The sequence below is a fragment of the Papaver somniferum genome, chromosome 1, assembly GCF_003573695.1.
Source record: "Papaver somniferum cultivar HN1 chromosome 1, ASM357369v1, whole genome shotgun sequence".
NCBI classification, from domain to species: Eukaryota; Viridiplantae; Streptophyta; class Magnoliopsida; order Ranunculales; family Papaveraceae; genus Papaver; species Papaver somniferum.
In genome coordinates this window covers 112,313,583-112,339,423 of record NC_039358.1, presented here as the reverse complement: position 1 = coordinate 112,339,423, position 25,841 = coordinate 112,313,583, and the positions used below count along the sequence as shown (strand labels likewise).

The 25,841-nt window shown below is 36.7% G+C and overlaps 1 long non-coding RNA gene and 1 pseudogene across 5 annotated transcripts; both read left to right on the top strand.

Annotated features, from left to right (window-relative positions):
• The first annotated feature begins 3,590 nt into the window (after positions 1–3,590).
• Positions 3,591–10,669, top strand: LOC113349253 (annotated as a pseudogene).
• A 154-nt stretch (positions 10,670–10,823) lies between these two features.
• LOC113296837 lies at positions 10,824–15,697 on the top strand. Of its 5 annotated transcripts, XR_003333176.1 has the most exons (8): positions 10,824–11,258; positions 11,566–11,773; positions 13,337–13,485; positions 13,918–14,155; positions 14,470–14,489; positions 14,587–14,652; positions 14,816–14,869; positions 15,467–15,697. It is a non-coding gene; the product is annotated as an uncharacterized LOC113296837 (long non-coding RNA). The 5 variants fall into 5 exon arrangements; XR_003333171.1 differs by having other exon boundaries at positions 13,918–14,489; XR_003333177.1 differs by lacking the exons at positions 13,918–14,155; positions 14,470–14,489; positions 14,587–14,652; positions 14,816–14,869; positions 15,467–15,697 and having other exon boundaries at positions 10,824–11,013; positions 11,103–11,258; positions 13,337–13,885.
• The last annotated feature ends 10,144 nt before the right edge of the window (positions 15,698–25,841 follow it).

Here is a 25,841-nt window from a genome sequence, read left to right as displayed (position 1 = left end):
TTAATTCCCTTGAAAGGTTTCTGAAAAATACATCAATGACCGGACCAAGATAGAGTTTAGCTTTTAAAAAGAGGGGATGAGTTATTTCAAGGTAGATAAGTGTACCATGTAGGAAAATGATCTAATTTTCCCAATATTAGATAATCATAGATCATAAGCTATCGCACAAGGAAACTGGCAATAACCTAGCAAATTAATTGACAAGGTTTACGTGTTTAATGCTAGACAATTATCGATTCCTTTAACAACAACTGTAGTACAATTATTCATCATCATCATCGTGTATATAGTACCAAGTCCTCCAGATCTAAGCACATCCTCAACATCAAGCGATTCGAGCTTTTCTACTATGTCACTCAAATAATATGAGAGATCGCCATGGAGCATGACCACTTTAGTTCCTTTAACAACCAAAATTACAAAGAATATTTGGGTGAATAAAGAGAACGATAATTAGGTTTTGGAAAGGCACGTCAAATATTTTAACAAATTTGATACTTACGTTCATCCATTGTTGTTTGTTTCTTGACTTCATTATATCTTTTTGTTGTTCTTTCTTTCTTTGCCAATAAGCGAATCCAAAAGAAACAAATAAAAATGGCTAGACCCACTGTTGATATTGCTCCAATAAGGATCCCTTTAAGATAACGAGAGCACCGTTTAGTAAGGGATGCAATAAAAACATAAATACAAATAATATTAACTGGGTGTTCATTTATATGAGATACAATACAAAACTCATCTCACTTGAGATGCTGAGTAATACGATCTGCAACTTGCATGGTGCTTCTTCACTTTCAGCATGAGGACCGTGTAGTAACATTGCAGGAAACGCCAGTGAACCTTGATAGGGTTTCATAATCTGAGGACCACAGAGATCTAAGTTCCCAATAAAACTGCAGAAAACATAAGTTCATAGCTCTAGTTTTAGGTTCTCACATGTAATTTACCAGGTAATTAGAGTCAAAATTGCAACACAAGTCCGAGCCATTTTAACATCATCTAGAATTTGAAATGACATGATACAATATCATAGTTATATTTGCTGGTAAAGATATAAGTTAACTTACGACTTCTTCCTGAAAGTGCTTAGTACTCCAACATCCGTAATAGCACCATCAAAAATTTTGTTGATAGGTTTCTGAGATACATTACATGGTTAAGTACATAGCATACTTTAGTGCACACCATTATTGGCAAACTAAACATCCTGTGAACTTAAGTATATATATTCTATGTAGTTTAGTTTTGAGGGTTTGCCGGTGATGAAAGAGGATTTAAATGAGTAGTGTAGTTGACACTATGACCCATTAGCCATAAAAATTTCAACTTTACAACAAAATTGCCCCACAACTCGTTATAATTACTAAAACCTCGTGCCTTTTCTAGCCAAAACTCAAATTAAGTGGGGTCAAGGGACCCCATTTTTCCCTTGTTGCCTCCGTCCCTGTCTCTCCTCTTCTTTATGTAAGCTCGTCGAATTTCTGCAAGTTGTGAACTCGTGTTCAAGCTGACGAAAAAACTTTGAAATATGGAATATATTATTAACAGAGGATTGAATTTGTCTCTTCACTGTCTCTCTCGCTTAACTCATGACAAGTCCATCGATGGAAAGAACCAGAGTACCAACCATTTTCTATAACCTAACTCCATATATTAACTCGACCAGGGAGACTAAATTAGTCAAAAATTTATGTAACTCACTCGGCGGGTGAAACCGAGTCCAAAGCACACATTATTGATAGTTTTCAACCGTATTAGTACCATTAGTGAGAATAAGTAATTGAGCAAAAACATCGGTGTTCTCATCTCCTGTTTCTTCAATGAAGGAATTTTTGTTGGTGAAGCAGAAGCCAAGCGGGCCCACCTGGTCTTCTTCAATCACAAACTACGGGACCCATATTCTTATCATAAAAGAGTTGATTTAGCAACAACTAAACCGTCCATAAAGAACAGAGGTTATTTCAGAGATGGAAATCCTCCACTTTGCAACTTGGTAGACTACGAAAGATGAAGAAGAAGAAAGAAACTTGTAGCTTTGAGATATAGAGATAGAAAAGAAAAAGAAAAGATAACTATAAGCCATCCACACACATACACATAGCAAAACACAACTCTTTTTCGATACATCGTCTCGTTTTACACATTCTTCACTTTTTCTTATAGGGTTTTGTTAACTTGTATACCCGTATACATGTTAAGGTTTAATAAATAATTGTTTAATGGTATTGGAAATTGTGTTTTTTTGTCTTATTTTACTAGAAATCGGTAATTTTTGCACTAAAAACAACAAATCATGTTCCCAATGCAAAGAATTGTTGTTTTCATTGCAATAAAACAAACAAATCTTGTTTCCAATGCAAAAAAATGTTAATTTAATGCCCCTTAACATGTATACGGGTATACAAGTTAAGAGGACCCATAAATATACACGTGTTAGGAGTGAAATCATAGTGATTCAGAGGTTACGGGGCCATATACTATATCGCCACATCATGAGTGGCCTTTGTTACTGAAAAGAGTGAAGTGGAAAGATAGATAGAGAGTTGTTGGAAAGCAACTCCTGCACCTAGTTAGTAATTCGGGATTCGATAAACGTACGGAACGGTAAACGTACGAGTATTATACGGTTTTGTAAAATCCATATTCGATCCAAAATTTGGTCAACGGGACGTGATTCGTCAGTAATTCGGAACGACATACGTATGTGTATAATTCGATTTATAAATATGAGTTCGGCTCTGAAAATTCGGTATCTATATATAACAAATAATTTGTATTTATAAGGTCATAGACCAATTTTATGTATATGTGTGAGTTATTTAAAGAAAAAATAAACTAAATATGATGATATTAATTATATATACAACATTAGTCATCCAAGAGGACGTCATATGGTGGTTTAGATGCTTGGTTAGTGAGTTTGAGATCTCTCTCACCTTCACCCTCAAATCTCTTCAGTCATTTTTGTTTCATAAAAATTACAACACGTCTAATATTGGGTCGTGTATGCTCGGGAGGCAGTAAAGCCCAAAAAACAGGATCTTTGAAAACGTAAAAGTTAAAGAATTTATGGCAAATTAAGCGGACATATCATTCGGGATACGTAAAATTCGTGAACGATTCGCGAATAATCCGGGAATGCCACATAATATGCGACTTGGGTTCGGAGTTACAAACGTTCGCTAATAAAACGGTAAAATTCGTGATATGTAAAAATTCGCGAATGATTCGCGAATGATTCATTCACGAACTTACTAACTAGGCTCCTGCATGGCACCAGTACTATTCATGGGGGCTATATGCTAGGGTTTTGGTCTTTTCATTCAGTACCCCCCCGCCCGTATTATTATCATTGTTGTTTTCTCCTCGTGGGTCCCAATTTGTTTTGGGCTTTTCTTTCCAGGTGGGACCCACACTCCACTGGTTTTTCTTCCTCTTCTTATATATCTCAAAAATGAAACCGTAACTCTCCCTCCTCAAATCTCTTTTAACTCATCTCTTGTTTTTCTCTTCTTCCCCGTATGAACAAACAGCCGATTTGACTCAGTTGATTACAGTGGTTTATTGATTGATTCAAGGGGGGGAAAATGGCTTATCTGTGTACCGACAGTGGAAACTTAATGGCAATAGCTCAACAAGTAATCCAACAAAAGCAACAGTAACTGTTGGAAACAAAGCACTATAATCAAATTACACAAAGAAACCGCTGAGTCGCGTACTAGGTCGCTATCTTTAAGGTGTTTCGCGACTCTGCCTCTTGATTGTGCTAGCAGTCAGTTTTTTGTCGAAACCCTATGGAATAAAACAACTTATCTCTTTCGATTTCTCTGCACTGAGAAATCGAATCAATAATAACTCTTTCAACAACACTTGCTCAGAAAAACTTGACGAAATAAAAATAACGTTCTATATCTTTTTTTTCCAGAAACCAGTTTTTTTTTTTTTTATAATCAAAAAGAATCAATGGAATTAATGGAAAATTAATTTTCGATTAAATGCCAATTAAATTTCTTTGTAACAGCAAAAAAAAAACGGCCGTATTAAAATTTCAACATTAACTGTAATTAATCATGATATAATTATCTTAATACGTTTTGAAAATTTAAGTTAAAAACAGCAAAAAAATTTAAGTTAAGGCCCCAAGGCCCCGCTCCCGGACTAATGTAATATAATATATAGTATAAATAGTATATACCCTAGTGAAATTGTGTGGGGTGGGAATTGAACCCATGCCTATAATGTGGGAGCTCAAAACAATGCCACCATACTATCTCTCTAACTTTGGCATATTATTACAAAACTATGTTTTTAAATATATACCCCAACAGTAACAGCAGCAAGAAATCCACCAGCAGCAACAACAGTTTCTGGGTGTCAATCCATTTTCATGGTGTGTGCAAACTCAAAACCCTAGTCCGCCATCTTCTTTCGGTTTTGGTCTTACTGGTACTGAACCGTATACAGTTGGTGTTGGAGGTGGTGGCTGTGTGTCTGATGCTGGTGGTGATGAATCTGATCCACTTTCTTCTTTTCCTCATTTACATCACCATTCTATTGGTTTTAGACTTGCAGATGAGTTTGAATCAGATGATTGGATGGAGACTAACAACGATCCGCTTGTTACTTGTTCCAGCCGACTCAGTACTCAATCCTCAAACCCTTCTTCTGATCTATGTCCTCCTCTCATCTTCCCATCAGACACTCAACAGAAAAAACCTAATCTACTTCAATCTCATCATCAACATCAACTTCCAACATGGGTTCCAACGCCAGTTCTTCAACCTCAAGATTTACCATCTCTACAAAACTCATCATCTCTTCTTCAAAAACCCCTAGTCTAATCTCAATCTTCTTCTGAAGCTGAATCAATTTCCCCACTGTTAAAATCGCTTCTTGAATGCGCTCAAATCCAAGAATCAGAACCTGAACACGCTATTAAATTACTTAATCGAGCTCGTGAATTCAGTTTCTGAACATGGTGATCCAACTGAACGAGTCGCGTTTTACATCTCTGAAGTTCTTTACAATCGATTAATCTCGCCTAGAATTTCAAAGACCCATCCGTTGACTGATTTTGACCATGCTTCTTGCTCATCAGAAGAGGTTACTCTTCAACTTCACAATTTGTTGGATTCAACTAATTGTGCAGTAGAGAGAGCTCTTAAACTTGCTAAATCGATAAACCCCAAAGTCGTCACACTTAGAGAATATGAAGCTAGTTTGAATCAAGTCAGTTACGTAGATAGGTTTAAAAGTGCACTGAAGTACTATCTAGCTGTATTCGAATCCCTCGAACCATGTTTAGCTAAAAAAACCTAGCGTTTTTAGGGGTCACTCAAAAGAAATTAGGGGCCAACAATAAAACAAAAAAAGGTCACCCAATCCTAAATTGTGTTCACCCCTTATCTCCCATATTTCGTAATGACAAAATTACCCTTCAATATTCGGTAGTTTGAGCAGGATTCGGGTGATAAAAACTTTTGAGGGATTCTTTTTTTTTTCTTTTTTGCTTTTTCGAACTTTGGTACAACCATAATCGGTAGTAAAGTGTGTTACTAACTTCCGAATGTATATTGGTCCCAAAATGAGATTTTTCCAAAATCCTTTAATTTTCGACTTTGGTACAACCATAATCGGTAGTAAAGTGTGTTACTTTAACTTCCGAATTAATATTTGCCCCAAAATAATATTTTGCCAAAATCCTTAAATTTTCGAATTTTGGTACAACCATAATCCGTAGTAAATTGTGTTACTTTAGCCTCCGAATATATTCATTTTTTGAATCTTAGTACTACCATAATCGGTGGTAAATTTAACTTCCGAATGTATATTGTCCCCAAAATGAGATTTTGCCAAAATCCTAAAATTTTCGAACTTTGGTACTACCATAATCGGTAGTAAAGTGTATTACTTTAACCTCCGAATATACTAAATTTTCAAATTTTAGCACTACCATAATCGGTAGTAGATTTAACTTCCGAACGTATATTGGCTCAAAAATGAGATTTTGTCAAAATCCTAAAATTTTCGAACTTTGGTACTACCATAATCGGTAGTACAGTGTGTTACTTTAACCTCCGAATATACTCAATTTTCGAACTTTTAGCACTACCATAATCGGTAGTAAATTTGATTTCCGAATGTATATTGGCCCCAAAATGTGATTTTGCAAAATCTTAAAATTTTCGAATTTTGGTACTACCATAATCGGTAGTAAAGCGTGTTACTTTAACCTCCGAATATATTCAATTTTCGAATATTAGTACTACCATAATCGGTAGTAAATTTGACTTCCGAATGTATATTGGCCCCAAAATATGATTTTGCCAAAATCCTAAAATTTTCGAACTTTGGTACTACCATAATCGGTAATAAAGTGTGTTACTTTAACCTCCGAATATACTAAATTTTCGAATTTTAGTACTACCATAATCGGAAGTGAATTGTGTTAATAAGTGATGCTTATTATCTGCCGATTGTGTTCATGGCCTCAAATTCAAATTTTCAAAACTTAACAAAAGTTTCAAAATTTTCTACTTTCACAATCGGTAGTTAATGGTGTTCATTATCTATCGATTGTGCGTAACTTTTTGTACAGAGAAATTTAATTTTTAGAATCAAGAATAATCGGTAGATATCGATCAATTTACCTACCGATTATCGTTGATGTTCTTAATCGGTAGGTAAAGTAGATTATATCTACCGATTATGTTTCTGCTAGTGTAAATCCAAGAACATCAACCATAATCGGTAGGTAAAATAGATAGTTATCTACAGATTATGTTTCTGCTACTGTAAATCCAAGAAAATTTTCGGATCAAATTTTTGATTTCAAGTAATCAAATCCTAATTTTGAATCACAACTACTATCATCTATTCGTTTTGTTTGTTGAACTCCTTTTTTTTTGATGTTCTAAGTTTCAACTTTAAGGTTAATGAATTTTGGGTTTTAATTTTAAACAATCAATCATAACATTTGTTTGATCGATGATCTTTGTTTTCAATCAAAATTAAAATGATGGAAAAAAATTTTAATAGGTGGAAAAGAGAAGAAGTGGAATGATATGATTATGAAAATAAAGGATATAGGTTTAGATTTAGTATAAAGGTGAAGGACAATATAGACAATTTTTTATTTTTAAGACATCCCTTAACCTCCTTCAATGGATGGGAATAAAAAGGTGGCCCCTAATTCCTTTTGAGTGGCCCCTAAAAACGCTAGGTAAAAAAAGCCAAATTTTCAAAGGTTTCTCTCTCCAAACCAGAGCTTCTCTCTCCTTTCTCTCTTCTTCATCCTCTAAGAGCGTCCACAATGGACGACTAAACCCAAATATTTGGTCCAGTGGATAGGCGTAGTGGGACGGACCATCGATCAAAATTTGATCAAAGACTAAAACCCAGACCAAATTTGGTCGGCGACCAAGACCAAATCCAAATATAGTCGGGCGTTTATATAGTCCACGTCCCATCACCAGGCGGACGTATAGTCCACGTCCCACCCAGGCGGACGTATAGTCCACGCCCCACACCAGGAGAACGTATAATGCACACATGTTTTTTTTTCTTTTGTGTGGGGCGTGGTTTATACCTCCGCCCCACTCTTTACAAATTTCAAATGCATGGGGCGGGCTTAATACCTCCGCCCCACTCTTTACAATTTCTTTTTTATTATTTATTTTTTGAATTTTTATGCACCGGGCGAACGTATAGTCCCCGTCCCACACCAGGCGTTGGTATAGTCCACGCCCCACACCAGGCGAACGTATAATATACGTCTGACCAAATTTAGTTTTTTCACCGTAGCGTCACACACCAGACAAAACCCAAAATTTGGTCCTTTTTTCCCTCTTTGGTATTTGGTTATACTCGCACCACTGCAGTTGCTCTAAGGTTTTGTGTCCATGGCGACACAAGATCAACCAAAACCTCCCGATATAAGTGACAGATCTCGAAGTAACTTACGATTCAAACAAGGAAGAAACAAATCTCGTTCAAAATCAAGACCCAATCTTGCTACGAATTCTTTTAAGCAATCTGCTGCTGCTGGTCCGTACAACAATGGAGGTATCTCAAATATCCAAGGAGCAACAACAACACCCGGAACTCGCTCATATGCAAACATAGTGAAGAGGATATCGCTGGAAGTCTCTTCCATTGATACAGACTCACTATCTCACCCTCCAACTCGATCCTCTACGGGTGAGATGGTCATCAAGATCCCTAAAGAGGTGATTTCCAGGTCCAAGGAGAACTGGAAGTTCAGTTTAGTGGGTCGTTTTGATTTTAAGGCTCTGAACATGAAGTTCGATGAAGTGAAACAAGTTTTAACTGATCTATGGAAGCTCACTGACCATGTTCAGTTCATACCATGGGTGAAAGGATACTTTATCATTAAACTTTGCAACGAGATAGATAGAAAGATAGTGAACTATGAAGGTCCGTGGCAAGTGAAGTCTCAGCAGCTCAAAGTCCTTCCATGGACTCCCATGTTCAATCCAGAATCTGAAAAGGTCACAAGAGCTGCTGTTTGGGTTCGTTTTCCTCACCTTCATCTGGAATATTGGGATGAAGAAATCCTATTTCGAATAGCTAGAGGCCTTGGCAAACCAGTAGTTGTTGACCCAAGAACTCTGAAACATGAATATGGGTACTTTGCGGCGGTTCTTATAGACATTGACTTCTCCAAACCGCTGGAAAGTATTATCATTGCTGATGAGGATCTTCCGACAGGTTTCTATGTTGATTATGAGATCTACAACAAGCCAGATTCCTGTGACCATTGTAAAACAATTGGTCATGTTGAAGGAAACTGTAGGAATAAGAAGTACAATAATATGAAGAAGTTATACGATTTTGAAACCGATCAAGAGAAGAAAACAGTTCTGAAAATGGAGATAGATGATATCAGAAATACTTGGAAGAAGAGGGAGTTCACCGGGAATGTTAGCAGGGCAGGCAAGACCTATGATGCTGCAACAAATCCAATTGGAGGAGCGGCGTTTCAAGGAGTCCATTCTATCATTCGCAGCACTTCAAGCAGTGAAGATGATCGTGTAAGTCATGAGGATGAACAGTTCGATCATGGAATCCATCAAGACCAGAAAGTTCATCAAGATCATGAGGTTCTTCATGACCACCAAGATCAGAGCCTAACTTCAGCTGATTTGGTCCACATCACTAGCTCTCAGCAAAATAGAAGTGTAGTTGTCGGTCAAGACAAGGTTGACGCTACTAGACCTGCTGGAAGGGTCCCTTTCAGTCTGACGGAGCCTGCTGTGGCTGTTGGAAAACAACCTGGTGTGTCTCAATCAGAGGGAGCAACTTCCAACGGCTCTATGTTTGAAAAGTCCCCATCAGAAGGTACCACTTCCTATGGCCCTAGGACTGAACATGCAACTGATGCTGACACCTCGAAGTCTGGAATGATTCCCCACGAGGAACCCAAGAATATCAGCTCTAATCTTGTCGTGTCACCTGCTAATAGACCTGCTGGAGTGGTCGTTATCCAACTGACTAAATCTGCAGTTGATGTGGACACACCAATGCTTGGAATGTCACTCTCCGAGGAGGCCAAGTACAACAACTTTAATCATATAGAGTCATTATCAGAGGGAACCAAGCCTCACGAGTCACTTTCAGGGGGGACAATTATAGTTGATTTGGATAAGGAGAATCCGAACTTGGACAAGAAAGCACAAGATCTTCTAATCTCCTACAACAACGAGAAAAGGAAAGCAGATGACTTGGCTAGAGAGGCTGAGATGGATCAAGCCGACCTAGATCTGGCTTTGGCTAAGCTTCAAACTATGAGGGAGCGCATCCAAAGGAAAAACAAACAAGCTGAAGGTTCTGGCAAAGATGATGGGACAAATGCTACAACCAATGAGGCTACTACTACCATTCAGTGCAAGAGCAACATCGTAGTGGAGGAAACAAATAAACTCGAATGGGGGGCTGCCAAAGATGAGGAAGATCGCCTGAAAAAGGATCAAGCAGCGAAGAAGAAAGCCGAGCTTCTGGCAGGCAAGAAGGCCCCGAAGAAAACATCAAAAAAAGAAGAAACAACAAGCTAAGGCTGTCCAAGAAGATGTCAAGGGTCCAACAAGCCCTTCTGATAATTTGATTACTTAGTGTCTGTAGTTTGATCATGCAGGCTTGTCTGCTGTCTTTTGTCCTCTTCGTTTTTTCTGATGTAAGGCCGTCTCTCTGTAGGACTGGCATCTTGTTTTTTCGCTTCATGTAGGCTCTTTTGCGTTTGGCTTTTGGCTAAAGGCTAAAGAGACCTATCCCTTTGTGTTTGTGCTTTTTATTCAATCCATTCTTTGACCGAGTAAAAAAAAATCGAACCAAGTTTAACTAGAGATTCTTCGGAACGTATTCGGGTAGAGAGGTTGTTGCTTGGTAGAAGAATAGCAGGTGTTGGCGGTCCTGATGAAGGGCCAGTAAGACGGAAAAGAATGGAAGAGTATGCACAGTGAAAAGTTTTGATGGAAGCTTGTGGGTTTGAATCATTTCCTCTTAAACTCTTAGTCATTACTCTGTGAGTCAAGCTAGGATTTTACTATGGAACTATAATTACAGTTCTAAGTACTCCATTAAAGAATCAGCACTAGGGCTTCTCTCTTTAGCTTGGGACGATATGTGTCAAGTTCTCGACAAGTTTTAGATTTCTCTTTTATTGTTTTGATATTTATCAAGAATACATGACACAATTTGGATAATTTGGTCTATGTAAAGAGTGGTCCAGATCCGCTCTCCTAACACATAAATCTATGACTGTGATTTCACATCACTTTTCCTTGCGCTTTTCTTTTATCGTCCGTTGGCAACGATCAAAATTAATTCGCCTCTTCCATTGAAAGCATTGAAAAACCAAGAAACCTAAAGAGATAATTGGAAATAAACTCTAGAGGTTTTCCATTCCAATCGACGTATTTCTGAATATTTTATTTGTTATAGTTTTTTATCTCCCAAAAAATACTCAATTGATTCTAACACATAAATCTACGGGTAAGGTGAATCCAGATTCACTCTCGGTTTCTCATTCCTTGAAACCAGTCAGTGATCTGATTTGATGATTGCTTTCTCAACTGTTGTAGAAACCAGACCCATACTTTTGTTGCTAAAATTAAAAGGAGAATACGGAGAGTGCTCTGCTGGGGTTTAATACAAGGAAGAAGTGGAACTAGCTAGGGTTGGATGAGAGTGGAAAATCTGAATCTCACTGGAACTCTGGATGAATGTATTTTCGTTGGGTAAGTTGTTGATTTTTTCTATTCAAACTCTTCTATTTAAAGTTATCTTCAATTTTAGATTTTACTTAGGGGTTTCTGGGACTGAAGATGTTGCTTTATTTTTGAGATTTTTCCTAAGAGGAAAGAAAGCACTTTAGATAGTGATCATATCCAGTTAAAATATTTTTCAGATAGTGATCATATCCAGTAAACCTCCCAATTCTATCACAACCGTAATTTAATCTTCTTATTCTATTTCTAAATTTTATGCGGTTAGGGCATTTGAGGGTGTTGATTGGTTTGGCGGCTTAATTTGTTATGTTGTCAGGTACAGGGAGAACAAATCAAGATATCCAAAAACAATAAAAAGGATGATAAAGTGGAAGAGGTACAAGAAGAGGAAGTGGTGGCTCCGTAGAAGGAGATTCATTGCAAGGTTATGGCACTAGAGTGAGCAAAGAGACGGAGTCAGATAATCGATACTTTGTAATGAACATCCTGATAACATTGATAATGCTGAAGTGAGAACATACAAGGTGAATACAACGGATTTTTAAAACATAATTTCGATTTTTATGATTTTGGACAATTTTTTTGATCCATGCTATAGTTGGATTGGAAGACATTCGTGCATCACTGTCTTACTTTTTAGTGTTCGTTTGAAATTGGTGTTGTTTGTCTGTAGTTTACAGTATATTGAATAATGAGCCATTATATGTTTGATTAGTGCCAATTTTTGTAGTCACCCTGTAATTAGGGTATCATCGTCTCTGACAGCTTACATAAATCATCTCATGCTATTTGAATCTTTTGTTGGTGGTCAGCGATCCTTCAAACATAGGAAGGTATGATGTGTTTGTAGAAGAAAAAGGAAACAAAAACGTTTGCCTAAACAGCCAAAATTCACTGATAAGATTCTGATGTGCCATATGTCTTCAACTCATTATGATGAGATATTATTATCCAGCAATCTTTACTATTTTAGTAATCTCAAGATAAAATAAAACAATACTGAAGGTGTTTGTTGAGTCGATCAGTTTTTCGGGATTTTACTTTTGTTGTTGAGATTGCAGGAATGAAGAATTTGAGTACAGTTGCATTCAGTTGCATTGGACTTTTCCGTCTAATTTTTTGAAAGTAATTGAATTACCAAAAATCTAAAGTTTAAATCTTGGTAATTTGATATTTTTGTTATATGTTTTATTTTTTTAGTATTTCAAGTTCTGGAATGTATTAACTGGGTTTAATCAAGGTGGAAGTTTATGTATTCTTTAGATGCAATTTCTTTTGGATCTACTCATCATTTTCTGTATAAGATGAAAGAATTGAAAAGCTACCCTATATATGCTCTGCTCTTCATAGTTTAGTTTTTTGGCTTATCGATTTAAGTTGCTTAAGACAGTGTCGTCAAGGTACATTTTGAGTCATGCTAAAAAAGAACTCATCTTATCGATTTAGGTAAAATCAAGTGTTTGGTTTGGTGCACGCTCTTGCTGTTGTGTTTTCTGAGTTCCTTTTTAAATTGGTATCATGGGTATTCATCAATTTGTTTTCCACATTCATGTTTTGCTTCTTACCGATGGCCGATGGGGTTTGGGACGTGATTCTTGCGCGCTATGGTGTTTTAGTCTTCTTTCTTAGCATATACGTGTAGCTAATAAAAATTGAAGACATGGGTATTAGTCATCAGACCATACAGTTCATCTAATTTTTACTAACTTCATTCATGTATTGCTTTTTAGTGTTGAAGATTGTACATCCTTCTTTCTGATGTGTTTAGGTCATCCACCATAGCAAAAATATTTCTGAATAAAAATGTGTTGTTTACGTTTGACAAGATGTTCCATCCAAAAGATATTTTTACTCTTCAAAAATTTCAGGATCAAGTTTGGTACATCAAAGACATGTCTCATTGCCTTTGTACCATCATTTACCAAAATAGGCATCTTGTTTTACTTGAAATCCTTTGTAAATATGTCTCTAGAGATAAGTCATCATTGGTTTGTTAGTACATTAATGTTGTGCAAGGAATTGTTTACCTATACCTGCCATTCCATTCTAATTTTTTACATTGTTTGTATTTTGTTTGTTGAACGTAGCTCCATAGCGGTATGGCGTCCCAGGTCAACTGCAGGCTACAGAAAGTTGGTTCATCATCCGAACAAGACAGCTTCAAGGGGTCACGCGACCTCGAAGAGGGAAAACATGCGCCGTTACTGTTCGAGTCAATAGGAGGCTGGAATAATTGGTATGGCAAACTCTTCACTAGGAAAATCATGCACCCTTGAATTTTTATTGTCTTGGCAAGCATGAAGCGAGTTCGGGAGAAAGCTCATGACAGAATAGCCAGTAATCCAATACATTGGTATTGCCTCGGAAAAACATTTGTGCTGATGGAAGGTTGTTGGATTTTTTCAATCAACGGATTGCTTTTAACGCGGATTTGTTTTGGTGGTGAAGTTGGGTTCATTATGTTTCTTATTAAAGTCAGGAGTGTTAACCAAACTACATAACAATAAAATCATTTTGCTTTTATGTCCAACTCTTTGTTAAGATGCGTCCCTTGATGGCTGAGAGGCCTAAAATACTGTTGGCGTTGTTCACAATTGGTTTTTTCAGGAGCTGACAAGTATGGTGTTTTTGACCAATTTGCTCTGATTTTATCTAAATGTTTTTGTAGGTTCAACCAGCTTTTGTAGACTTAGGAGTGCATATAAAATGTTGAGTACGCCTAGATCTGGACTACCAAGTTGGGAGAATAGATATGACGGATGTGTACCATGTTAAACAATACAAGTTCTAACAACTATTGGCCGCATTGGTATAAATTTTATTATACTAATAAGGTTCTTTGAGGGGCGAAATACATACTAATACTATAGTTCTTGGCGGGGCCAAATACATACTACTAATTAAAGGTGAGGATTCAGTGGTCTTATAACGTTATTCGCCCACTTTGTTTCTGTGGCTAATTTTAGATTCTACTTACTCAGCGTATTAGGCAGTGTTTATTAGAACATTTGCCTATGTTGTTGTCTCAAATAACAGGAATTCTAACCAACGTTTTTGATTTCTACCTGGAAGAATTGTTCAGATCATATGATATGAAGAGCCTTGGGTTTTATTTTTTATTTATTTATTATCAGTCCTGAAATGTTATGTTGTTGGTTGGTTCTGGTGATGCTTGGTACTGATGATTGTGTGTGGGTGCGATACGGTAATTCCTGAGCAGTGGAGATGTCAGGAATTTAGGTACTGCAATTTCTTAATTTTCATATATATATATATATATATATATATACGGTAATTCATGCAGGCTTCTTAAAAATCTTCTTATCTTCTTGCTCAGGACTCATGGTTGGATGAATTAATAATTCGTGCGAAACACATGCAAAATAATCGAAGTTACTCGCGAGTAAAGAATCCACATACACAACCGACTATTTTATATTTCGAATTTAAATGATAATGAAAAGTTGCTACGATTGGACTTGGCAAAAAAAGAAAAGTTGCTACGAACATTTTGTCTTCTCTGTGATGCACTTCTGTTAGTGATGAACTTTTATAATGAAATGCAGGTTAAATCGCATTATGAGCTTTCCACTCGGCAAATACTTCACTGTATTCCCTTGGTAAGCTATTGTCCACTCCTAAACGCAAAATTTATCTGTGACTTTTGCCATTCCACGTGCAAAAACAACACAAAATTGGTTAAAAAGACCAAAATCAATAATTTCTGGGTGAAATGGATAGTTAAATTTTGATACTGTTTAAATGGACAAAAATGTAAAAACAGGCAGGATGTAACCAGTTTCATCGTGCCCATTTTCAAATATTTTTTCTTATTTTTAATTTACACAGGATGTATCCAGTTTCATCCTATTTTTTAAATTTAAGCTAGGATGAATCCAGTTTCATCCTTGCTATATTTTATTTTGGCCATTTCACCCAAACTATTTTTTACTTGTCCATTTGAACCGTGATTTAAAAATATTTGGACAAATGATCCATTTTCCGCAAAAACAACTCCCGAAACTTATTTTGTCTGACTTCCGTATTATCGTTTTATGAAGACTAACGATAAAAATAAGTGGTCGTTGATCGAGATCTATATTTGAATTACAACCATTAGGACGTCTAAAATGGTTGTAGATGTGGGTGTTGTTAAGGAAAGTCTTTATTCCACCAAATTTAATGCAATTAAACCCTTGTTGTGCAACACATTGAAGGGAATCAACACTTGAGTGGAGAATACATTTGTGGATCACCTCCCTTCGAAAAACCTTGCATGAATCATCGGATGGAATGAAGCTCACGAAATATAAGGTGGCTGAAGTTTCCATCAAAATGGCAATACTGAGTTGCCGTTTAGGTGGCACCGAATTTCGAAGAATGTGTTGGGGATCAATAATAGTTTGGCTATATTCCAAAAAATGAAGCAATTGTATGTTTGTATTTCTAATCCAAAGTTTGCAGAATTTTACAATTCAAAATTCTCTGTGAAGAAAAATTCAAAATTCTTTGTTAAGAAACTACTCAAAGACATATATTTCCACTAATATCCTATCCCGATTAATATCTTTCCCGTGCCGTTACGGCACGGACTAAGCCCCTAGTACATTCATGTCTTGGTCATCAAGACATAAACGTGAATTGCACGTATCTAGATTTCCTAAAATATATGACTCAAATATATAACTATTTTCTAATACCCTCCCTCAAGATGGAGCATGCAGATCACAAATGCCCATCTTGGACAAAAGAAACTTAAACTGAGCTTTTCCTAAGGCTTCTATAAAGATATCATCCAATTGCACCGTTGTAGGCGTGTAGGAGGGTGATATAATCTTCCTTATGATGGCATCTCTAACAAGATGACAATTCACTTCTATTCGTTTTGTTCGTTCATGGAATACTGGATTCTGAGCAATATATAATGTTGATTGACTATCACAAAAGAGATTCATCCCATGAGTATGATGAACTCCTAAATCACCAAGCAACTGTCTCTACCACTTCAATTCACACGTTACTGCTGCCATAAATCTGTATTCGGCTTCTGTTGAGGAACGAGAAACTGTATGTTGCTTCTTAGTCTTCCAAGAAATAGGAGAGAAACCAAGAAGAACAAACCATCTTGTTAATGAACGTCTAGTCAATGGACAGCTTGCGCAGTCTGAATCACACCATCCTTTTAAACTAAGACCACTATCAGAGCGCAACAAAATTCCTTGTCCTGGACTCTTCTTCAAGTATCTAACCACACAAAGTGCTGCTTCCCAATGCTCCATTCTAGGTTGTTGCATAAATTGTGATAAAATGTGTACTGAAAAAGCCAGATATGGTCTTGTAACTGACAGATAAATCAAACGGACAACTAATCTTTTATATTTTTCCACATCAACAAGTATATTCCCTTTTGCCAATGCCAGTTGGTGATTCGTCTCCATAGGAAATTCTGCAGGTTTTGCACCCAATAATCATGTCTCCATTATAATGTCCAATGCATATTTTCTCTGGCATATATAGAAACCTTGTTTACTACGAGCCACCTCCAATCCTAAGAAATATTTCAACTTCCCAAAATCCTTCATCTTGAAACATTGTCCCAAGTAAGTTTTAAAATTGTGAAGTTCAACAAGATCATTACCTGCCACAATCAGATCATCAACATATACTAAGACATTAAGCTGCATGCTTCCCTTTTGTTAGAGCATTTCTCGGTCAACCTCGCATGCGTTGCTTTATCAAGCATGTTTGTCAATGTTAGTGATCAAAACTATGAGTCTTGATTTCTAGCCTATTTAGCTAAGTCTCGGACTAGGATAGGAAAGTATAGTAAGCTCAAGGACTTCACGACGATTCATCATACAACGACGAAGATCTACACCAAGGAACCCTGTAGCTTCATCAACAAAAAGGTATGTGGAGACTTGAACTTATCTATCACTCGAAAGTCTATCTATTCTTCTCCTACTTCTTGAGACGTAAGTCGTATGCTATATATATACACTAGATCATACACACTTGACATTTCGAGCTGAGTATTCAATGCTTATCTTGTTTCTCGAAATTGTGTTGGTAAAGCGTTTCGCTTTGATCGAGTTTATCTTTACCTAGTGACAAAAGTCGTGAAACATTTCAATTGTCTTTCGAAATTGCTCTGACAAGAAAGGTTGTGAATAACGACTAAATAACGTCCTCTGAGAATGTTTCAATGGTTGGAATGAAAGTTTAGATAACATAACCATGTATCCCTTGAACCGAAGTTTTCGAACTTTGTTGAGCAAGAGAAATCGGTAGGATTGTGGAATTGGCTTGCCAAGTCCGCGAACTGACGGAAGTTTTCATCCCGAGAATTTCTGCTGGGATTTCCAAATAACTCGTTTGCTGCTAAGTCCAGTCCGCGAACTGGCGGAACTTCTCTTCCTGAGAAATTCTGCCCATTTTGGAAAACTCAACCGATTGAATTAAGTCCGCGAACTTGTTTGTGAACTTAATATGTTATGATCTAAAGATGTGCTCTGAACATGAATCATTAAATTACTAAGGAATGCTTTATGCAAACCGTGGCTACAATGTTCATGAGCCGATTCAATCGAATCGAATCATCTTTGCTTCAATTGTATCTTACGATTGAACAACTCTTTAACTAGTTTCATTTGAGTCAATTGAACTAGTTATGGTGAAGACGAAGAAGGTTGATATGAAATGCTCATATGGTTAACCTTTTGGTTTACTGTGTTGAACCAGCATATGCGTACACGTTTGGGCATGGTTCTCACGAACCCAGTAGACGTTTACAAAGTGTGTGTGACAAGCTATGATTTCGATCTAACGGTTGAGAAATATTAGCTTGAATCTAAATAAGGTTTTCATCTAACTATGAATATGGATTGCTTTGTAACTAAGGAAAAACCCTAATTTGAAGACTATATATAGGAGACATCTAGCTTGAGCAAAAACTTAATCCCCACACGTCCGTGTGATACTAGTGCTCTCGCTAAAGTTGATATCCATTAACCCTTGATTTTCTTCTCTAAAATCGGGTTAACGACTTAAAGACTTCATTGGGATTGTGAAGCCAGACCGATACTACTTTTATCGTAGTTGTGTGATCTGATCTTGCATCTTCTATCGTACGAGTACAATCTTTGATTGGCTTGAGATCGTGAGAGTTCTCCGATAGGCAAGATAAAGAAGTCACAAACATCTTCGTCTCACTGTTTGTGATTCCTCGGCAAACCGCCTGTGTAGTCAGGAAGGATTGTTGTGAGGTGATTGATTAATCTAGGTTGTTCTTCGGGAATATAATTCTGGATTGTCAATTGGTTCCTGTTACCTTGATTTCATATCAAAAGACGAAACAAAACTTAGGGTTTATCTGTGGAAGACAAATTTATTCCTCTATAGACTTTTCTGTGTGAGACAAATCTGTTTATTATCAAGTCTGTGATTTTGGGTTGCAGCAACTCTTTGTTGTGGGTGAGATCATCAAAGGGAATCAAGTACGCAGTGTCCTGCTGGGATCAGAGGCGTAGGAGTACAACTGTACCTTGTATCAGTGAGAGATTGATAGGGGTTCAACTATAGTCCAGTCCGAAGTTAGTTTGCAGTAGGCTAGTGTGTGTAGCGGCTTAATACAGTGTGTATTCAATCTTGACTAGGTCCCGGGGTTTTTCTGCATTTGCGGTTTCCTCGTTAACAAAACTTCTGGTGTCTGTGTTATTTCTTCTCCGCATTATATTTATATAATTGAAATAATCCAGGTCGTGCATTAAAGTTTAATCAATTGGAGATCCGACCTTGTGGTTGTTGATTTCATTGATTAACACTTGGACATTGGTCTTTGGTACCGTCCAAGTTATCTCTCTTTGATGAAGACTCGCAGATTTCTATTTGCTTGAGTAAAGATAAAATCGAGAGATTGAGATAATAACTCCTTGAGTTACTTTTTATCTAGATTGAGTCTGACTGTCTAGATGATTCTCTAGCAAAGTATTTCGGAGTTAGTCCATACAGAATGCTAATCGAAATATTGGGTGGTGTTGTTAGACCCCCGCTTTTTCAATTGGTATCAGAGCAGGCAAACACTGTAAACCTAACAAGTTTGTGTTTAATTGTTTCTTTTAAATTGACCCATGGGAAATTTATTAGGAAAGATTGCTCCTGGCATCTGTAACGCACACCAGAGATCCTTAAGGATTGTTCAAGGATTATTATGGCTAAAACCTCCTTGCTTACGTGATAATTTGGTTTCATCTAAAAGGGAAGATTTAAATGATAAGAAGCAATCTAAAGGAAAAAAATAAAAAGAAGGGTAAACGCTCAATACGCTCAAGGATATGGAAACTCTCTAGATTAACTCTTGATCACTATGAGGAATACTATCGTAATGGATCAATTGACAAAGATCTGTATAAAGCGTTCGAAAGCGTTTTTAAGTTCTTAGAAAAACTTAATTCTCTTAAGTCTAAGAATTATTCCGGAAAGGGTGTTGATTGTGTTATGTTAATACTGTACAACCCAGAAATCGGAAATATCCTTTTTCCAGCCCGAACAAACGGAGAATAGAAATCTCCAGCTGTCCCGACTATCATCATTATTTTGATTATACTACAGGGATTGTTCACACTTATCAAACAGACATGCCGCATGAAAACTTCTTTGCGCATCATGCCTCTTGGTAACAATGATGGTATTTACCCCATTTGTATATATCTTGAAGTGGGGCAAGTAATGGTTTAAGTTGTGTACTGTTGTATTGTTTTGCTTTCTATTGCATCTGTTGTCTTTCACTTATTTTGGCTGCATACCTTAATGTGAAAAAGGGCTAAGAAGATCCCTTATGTCTTATGGGTCGCGTTCATTCAGCCCAAGCCCATGAATGAGGGATATATATATGTTTTTGGTCCGTGAACTCTCTTCTTTTTCATATTTCGTCCAGGTACGTGAACTAGGGTTTGCTTCTCCATCATTAGAACTTCTTTGAATAAATCAAGAGGGAGGGTGTTTGAAGTGCTATATCCAAGTAAGTTTTATCCTCTTGCTTCTCTCAATTTCTTAGAACTATGGTGAATTCTAAGGTTACAAAAGGAAGTTCCAAAAAATCAAAATCCTCTAGCTTGAACCCTTCTAATAATCAAAGCTCTCTTAGAATTAAGATTGTGAATGATGCTTGTAGTAGAGTGTTTGATAAAATTTCCAATAAGGGTTTTATTCTTGAAAAGAGGATTGATTTTTCTAGTGGGCATGAAGAGAATTTAGTATGTTTTTCAAAATTCAATCTTGGAAATATCTTTGATGGTCTAGGTCAAGGTTTTGATTCTCTTACAAGGATTTTCTATGCCAATATTCATGATGTTGATTATAACAAGTTGGAATTCAAGTCCATGGTTGTTAAGAAAAGATTTCTTGTTGATAGAAACCTAGTTTCAAGGATTACTAATATTCCATTAGGGAACGTACGGCTTCCTAGACCCGATGATGAACGTCCTACATGTGATGATATTTCTATTGGGCTTTGTGGAAAGAAGGTCACTTGGAGTCAAGGAAAGTTTCTCACTGATGATCTTAGTATTGCTTTATTGGCATTTGGAAAACTTGGTATTCCCAACCTTTGTCCCTCCACAATCGAGAATTCTTGGTGGAGTCATGACTTTGCGGAATTGGTTTATTTCCTTAATTCGGGTATTTCTAGTCTCGATGTTTGTGGATTCATTATCTCCCAAATGATTTCGATGACTTCTCCCATCAAAATGTTGGGATACCCTTGCTTGATTAGTCGCATTTGTCAAGATCATGGGTGTGATTTTATTGGCAATTCTATTGGGGTTCTCAAGTTGGTTCGTCCATGTACCTTTAGGCGTGTAAAGGAAAATGCCTACAAGCGACAAAGGATTGCTTCTCTTGATTTTAGCGACCCTACTACAATAGGTCTTCTTCAAAAGATTCATGAAGGTGTACAAGAAGTTGATTCTAGAGTGAGGTGTGTTCAAGAACAATTGTCCTTGGTTGCAACAAAGTTTCCCAAACTCAAGGAGGAGTTGAACACAATTCAAGCTTCTTGGAATATCTCGGACGGAGAAGAAGAAGAAGAAGATGATGAGTAGTTCGTGTGGTCATTAAATTCCTAGGATGTCTTCTTTTTGGATTAGTTGGAAGAATAACTAGTGCTTTGAATAGCGATGATTGTGACTACACATAGCTATTATTTGTTTTCATTCTCATATGTTATTTTTTAGGTTTATTGGTTTTAAATTCTAAAAATATTTGGAGGACGATGGGTTGCAATATTTATTCTTGTTTGATATATTGCAATATTTTTATGGGATATGTATTGTTTGCGTCCGTGAACTTGAAGGTCCCATATGGTTGTCAAAATTAAAGTCGTTCATGAATCGGTATTCTTATTGGTGAAAGAACGAATGGACTTTTGAAATATACAAAAGTTATGCCTATGCAATCATGTATATGATGGAAAATAGGATTAAAACTTTTGTTTGACAAGGATAAAGTCTATTATATTGTTATGTATTTAATGATGGAAAATAGAATAGATCCTTGTATGGTTATCCACGGTATAGATCTTCATTGATCCATTTTATTATGTATTACCGTGAAGGCTCCATTATGTGTCTTATGTTGAGCACGATACAACTAAGTCGATTTATATTGGCATGGTTGGTTGTTCCGTGAGATGCTATATGTTGAGCATTAAGAACTAAATTAATCAACTAGTTTGGTTATTTAGTTTGTACTCCATACTTCTCTTTTATGTTGAGTACATGTTCGGTTAAGGTTGTCATGTTCTATGATAGTCGGGGTTCCATAATCCCTTATGTTGAGCCCCAAAATAATTAAATTAATTACTTAGTTGATTAGTTTGGTTATTTGTTTGTATTCCAAATAGATTAATTATAGGTTCTCTTGTAATTAATCTAATTGAGTTTTCATATATTCCACAAGTTCTTGTGTTGAGTATATGAACGGCTATACTAATCATGTCTATTGGTTAATGTAGTCATATATTCCGTAAGGTTTTCCTTATGTCGAATATTCATATATTCCGTAAGGTTCCCCTTATGTTGAGTATTCATATATTCCGTAAGGTTCTCCTTATGTTGAGTATTTGGACGGTTAAGTTAGTCACCTCCATATGATTAACTTGGAAGTAGCTCCGTAGGTTTACTTATGTTGAGCACTTTCCAATTAAATTGATCACTTTTGTGGTTTGATTTAGTTGTATATTCCAATTGAATGAATCATAGGTTTACTTGTGATTAATTTGGTTGTGAGATGGATATAGAAAATCATTCACGTGCTTTTTGGTGTCCATTTAAAAATCATTCTTTTCTTTCGAAATTAAGGTCGCTCATGTTGTTCTTTCGGGGATGGCATCAAATGGGGGAGAGTTCTTTTGAACTTGTGCTTAATGGTAATATCTTGCGGGGAGTGCGGTTGTGGAATTTTTAAGGGGTTATCTTGTATCTTAAAACTCCTTGATGAATGCATTTAGCTTCGGATTTATGATTGCATCTAAATTAAGTTGGTATGTATTCTCTTTTAGTTTATGAAATGTCTCTTGTGGAAATTTCATTATGAACCCGTTCTTGTACCTTTGACAATTTTATTGACAAAATGGGGGAGAAATATTGTAGTTCACACTACATATACATATGGTTTTTAGATCATTGTGTAAGAGGGAGTGGTTTCCATGATCGAGATGGAGTATTAACTAAGGGGGAGTGATATATATCACCGTAGTATTATTGTTAAAGTCGTGATGCAATTGGACTTTGATGTTCATAATAATACTATGACACTGTATAATAATGATTGAGAATCTCGAGTTCTCTCATTGTTGTAGCTATGGATCTTCAACAACGATGGTGCTAAACTTACAACCTTTGGGATCATTGAAGTACTTGGAAGGACAGAGATTTCAAGGAAACGTTGAGGATTAGACTATGGAATAGGAGCCACTAAAGTTTATCTTTTTTTTGTATTCCATATGTATAATAGTTTTGTCACTAAAATTGACAAAGGGGGAGATTGTTAGAGCATTGCTCGATCAACCTCGCATGCGTTGCTATATCAAGCATGTTTGTCAATGTTAGTGATCAAAACTATGACTCTTGATTTCTAGCCTATTTAGCTAAGTCTTAGACTAGGATAGGAAAGTGTAGTAAGCTCAAGGACTTCATGGCGATTCATCATACAACGACGAAGATCTACACCAAGGAACCGTGTAGCTTCATCAACAAAAAGGTATGTAGAGACTTGAACATATCTATCACTCGAAAGTCTATCTATTCTTCTCCTACTTCTTGAGACGTAAGTCGTATGCTATATATATACACTAGATCATACACACTTGACATTTCGAGCTGAGTATTCAATGCTTATCTTGTTTCTCGAAATCGTGTGTTGGTAAAGCGTTTCGCTTTGATCGAGTTTATCTTTACCTAGAAACAAAAATCATGAAACATTTCAATTATCTTTGGAAATTGCTCTGACGAGAAAGGTTGTGAATAACGACTAAATAACGTCCTCTGAGAATGTTTCAATGGTTGGAATGAGAGTTTAGATAACATAACCATGTATCCCTTGAACCGAAGTTTTCGAACTTTGTTGAGCAAGAGAAATTGGTAGCATTGTGGAATTGGCTTGCCAAGTCCGCGAACTGACGAAAGTTTTCATCCCGAGAATTTCTGCTGGGATTTCCAAAGAACTCGTTTGCTGCTAAGTCCGCGAACCCAGTCCGCGAACTGGCGGAACTTCTCTTCCCGAGAAATTCTGTTGAGTTTGGAAAACTCAACCGATTGAATTAAGTCCGCGAACTTGTTTGTGAACTTAATAGGTTATGATCTAAAGTGCTCTGAACAAGAATCATTAAATTACTAAGGAATGCTTTATGCAAACCGTGGCTACAATGTTCATAAGCCGATTCAATCGAATCGAATCATCTTTGATTCAATTGTATCTTATGATTGAACAACTCTTTAACTAGTTTCATTTGAGTCAATTGAACTAGTTATGATGAAGACGAACAAGGTTGATATGAAATGCTCATATGGTTAACCTTTTGATTTATTGTGTTGAAACAACATATGCGTACACGTCAATTGAACCCAGTAGACGTTTACAAAGTGTGTGTGACAAGCTATGATTTCGATCTAACGGTTGAGAAATATTAGCTTGAATCTAAATCAGGTTTTCATCTAACGGTGAATATGGATTGCTTTGTAACTAAGGAAAAACCCTGATTGGAAGACTATATATAGGAGACATCTATCTTGAGCAAAAACTTAATCCTCACACGTCCGTGTGATACTAGTGCGCTCGCTAGAGTCGATCTCCATTAACCCTTGATTTTCTTCTCTAAAATCGGGTTGACGACTTAAAAACTTCATTGGGATTGTGAAGCCAGACCGATACTACTTTTATCGTAGTTGTGCGATCTGATCTTGCATCTTCTATCGTACGAGTACAATCTTTGATTGGCTTGAGATCGTGAGAGTTCTCCGATAGGCAAGATAAAGAAGTCACAAACATCTTCGTCTCACTGTTTGTGATTTCTCGATAAACCGCCTGTGTAGTCAGGAAGGATTTTTGTGAGGTGATTGATTAATCTAGGTTGTTCTTCTGGAATATAAGTCCGGATTGTCAATTGGTTCATGTTACCTTGATTTCATATCAAAAGACGGAACAAAACTTAGGGTTTATCTGTGGGAGACAGATTTATTCCTCTATAGACTTTTCTGTGTGAGACAGATCTGTTTATTATCATGTCTGTGATTTTGGGTTGCAGCAACTCTTTGTTGTGGGTGAGATCATCAAAGGGAATCAAGTACGCAGTGTCCTGCTGGGATCAGAGGCGTAGGAGTACAAATGTACCTTGTATCAGTGAGAGATTGATAGGGGTTCAACTATAGTCCAGTCCGAAGTTAGTTTGCAGTAGGCTAGTGTCTGTAGCGGCTTAATACAGTGTGTATTCAATCTTGACTAGGTCCCGGGGTTTTTCTGCATTTGCGGTTTCCTCATTAACAAAACTTCTGGTGTCTGTGTTATTTCTTTTCCGCATTATATTTATATAATTGAAATAATCCAGGTCGTGCATTAAAGTTTAATCAATTGGAGATCCGACCTTGTGGCTGTTGATTTCATTGATTAACACTTGGACATTGGTCTTTGGTACCGTCCAAGTTATCTCTCTTTGATAAAGACTCGCGGATTTCTATTCACTAGTGGAAAAAAGCCGGTTTAAGATAGTTGAAAAGTGTCGTATTAGTGTTGTATACGACACTTTGGAGGTGCCGCTGAAAGTGACGTAGATTCAGTGTTTTCCAGGAACGATACTTCCAAGTTGACTCAGATTTACGATATTTTCTGACTGTCGCCAAACAAAGTCACCAGAATAGCGTCCTAGATTTAATTTTTATAATATAAAAAAAATAAATAGAAATTCAGCTAAATTCCAAAGCTGATTCGGCTGAAATCCAAATCAGTTCTAGCTGACTGCAGTGTTTCTGACTGGATATAAATCTGAACTAAACTCAAATTACCCTAAAAAGAAACTTGGATTTATAAATTCACAGTCAC